This window comes from Eriocheir sinensis, chromosome 30, assembly GCF_024679095.1.
Source record: "Eriocheir sinensis breed Jianghai 21 chromosome 30, ASM2467909v1, whole genome shotgun sequence".
NCBI lineage: Eukaryota > Metazoa > Arthropoda > Malacostraca > Decapoda > Varunidae > Eriocheir > Eriocheir sinensis.
In genome coordinates this window covers 4,807,138-4,810,015 of record NC_066538.1, presented here as the reverse complement: position 1 = coordinate 4,810,015, position 2,878 = coordinate 4,807,138, and positions in this window count along the sequence as shown.

Sequence of the window (2,878 nt, the reverse complement as noted above, 5' to 3'; positions counted from 1 at the left end):
AGAGGTTTTGATCCCCCAACACGAGGTTTTGATCCCCCAACAGGAGGTTTTGATCCCCCAACAAGAGGTTTTGATCCCCAACAAGAGGTTTTGATCCCCAACAAGAGGTTTTGATCCCCAACAAGAGGTTTTGATCCCCCAACACGAGGTTTTGATCCCCCAACAGGAGGTTTTGATCCCCCAAGAAGAGGTTTTGATCCCCAACAAGAGGTTTTGATCCTCAACAAGAGGTTTTGATCCCCAACAAGAGGTTTTGATCCCCCAGCAAGAGGTTTTGATCCCCAAACAAGAGGTTTTGATCCCCAACAAGAGGTTTTGATCCCCAACAAGAGGTTTTGATCCCCAACAAGAGGTTTTGATCCCCAACAAGAGGTTTTGATCCCCAACAGGAGGTTTTGATCCCCAACAGGAGGTTTTGATCCCAACAGGAGGTTTTGATCCCCAACAGGAGGTTTTGATCCCAACAAGAGGTTTTGATCCCCAACAAGAGGTTTTAATCCCAACAAGAGGTATTGAGCCCCAACAAGAGGTTTTGATCCCCAACAGGAGGTTTTGATCCCCAAGAAGAGGTTTTGATCCCCAACAAGAGGTTTTGATCCCCAACAGGAGGTTTTGATCCCCAACAAGAGGTTTTGATCCCCAACAAGAGGTTTTGATCCCCAAGAAGAGGTTTTGATCCCCAACAAGAGGTTTTGATCCCCAACAGGAGGTTTTGATCCCCAACAGGAGGTTTTGATCCCCTAACAAGAGGTTTTGATCCCCAACAAGAGGTTTTGATCCCCAACAAGAGGTTTTAATCCCCAACAAGAGGTTTTGATCCCCAACAAGAGGTTTTGATCCCCAACAAGAGGTTTTAACCCAACAAGAGGTTTTGATCCCCCAACAAGAGGTTTTGATCCCCCAACAAGAGGTTTTGATCCCCCAACAAGAGGTTTTGATCCCCCAACAAGAGGTTTTGATCCCCCAACAAGAGGTTTTGATCCCCCAACAAGAGGTTTTGATCCCCCAACAGGAGGTTTTGATCCCCCAAGAAGAGGTTTTGATCCCCCAACAAGAGGTTTTGATCCCCCAACAGGAGGTTTTGATCCCCCAACTGGAGGTTTTGATCCCCCAACAGGAGGTTTTGATCCCCCAACAAGAGGTTTTGATCCCAACAGGAGGTTTTGATCCGACAACAAGAGGTTTTGATCCCCCAACAAGAGGTTTTGATCCCCCAACAAGAGGTTTTGATCCCCCAACAGGAGGTTTTGATCCCCCAACAAGAGGTTTTGATCCCCCAACAAGAGGTTTTGATCCCCCAACAGGAGGTTTTGATCCCCCAACAGGAGGTTTTGATCCCCAACAAGAGGTTTTGATCCCCCAACAGGAGGTTTTGATCCCCCAAGAAGAGGTTTTGATCCCCCAACAGGAGGTTTTGATCCCCCAACAGGAGGTTTTGATCCCCAACAGGAGGTTTGATCCCAACAAGAGGTTTTGATCCCCAACAGGAGGTTTTGATCCCCAAGAAGAGGTTTTGATCCTAACAGGAGGTTTTGATCCCCCAACAGGAGGTTTTGATCCCCCAACAGGAGGTTTTGATCCCCCAACAGGAGGTTTTGATCCCCCAACAGGAGGTTTTGATCCCCCAACAGGAGGTTTTGATCCCCCAACAAGAGGTTTTGATCCCCCAACAGGAGGTTTTGATCCCCAAGAAGAGGTTTGATCCCCAACAAGAGGTTTTGATCCCCAACAGGAGGTTTTGATCCCCAACAAGAGGTTTTGATCCCCAAGAGGTTTTGATCCCCAACAAGAGGTTTTAATCCCCAACAAGAGGTTTTAATCTCAACAAGAGGTTTTGATCCCCAACAGGAGGTTTTGATCCCCAAGAAGAGGTTTTGATCCCAACAAGAGGTTTTGATCCCCCAACAAGAGGTTTTGATCCCCCAACAGGAGGTTTTGATCCCCCAAGAAGAGGTTTTGATCCCCCAAGAAGAGGTTTTGATCCCCCAAGAAGAGGTTTTGATCCCCCAACAGGAGGTTTTGATCCCCCAAGAAGAGGTTTTGATCCCCCAAGAAGAGGTTTTGATCCCCCAACAGGAGGTTTTGATCCCCCAAGAAGAGGTTTTGATCCCCCAAGAAGAGGTTTTGATCCCCCAACAAGAGGTTTTGATCCCCCAACAAGAGGTTTTGATCCCCCAACAAGAGGTTTTGATCCCCCAACAAGAGGTTTTGATCCCCCAACAAGAGGTTTTGATCCCCCAACAAGAGATTTAGATCCCCCAACAAGATTGCAGTTGAATCTATATATAGACGATAGTTAAAACATCTATTATGTGGCGTAACTATATTTATGCTACTGTCCTAAGGTCGGCAGTGACTATAGTGAAACCAAATTGTCGAGTCCGTGTTGGCGTTGGCTCCCGCGGGTCCATTTCTCCCCTCTGCTCTCCCACACAGTCCCAACACCTATTTTTCTCCTCTCATATGTTACCCATAGCTTACATATGAGAGGAAGAGATAGGTGTTGGGACTGTGTGGCAGAGCGGAGGGGAGAAATGGACCCGCGGGAGTTTACGCCAGACCGGTCTCGACATATTTGGAAGACTTTTGTTTTTGTTTTTATAGATAAAGACGATTCATTTTGGGGGAGCTACTCTTCGAATACTGCCGCCGTCTAAGGGTTGATAAGAGTCGTTCCCAGATAAGTGAGATGAACGGCCTCTTAGCAATCATGATTGTAAATTGGTTTAGCTCATTCAGCGGCTCAGTGAAATGCCTAACCAGCAAACTTGAATAGCAAAACAGTCAACTTCCTAAACTAACATGCTTTCTGCCGCCTGCTCTGCCATGCTTCCCCCTTTCCCTCTGCCTCCTCCTCCGCCTCCTCCTCCTCCTCTCT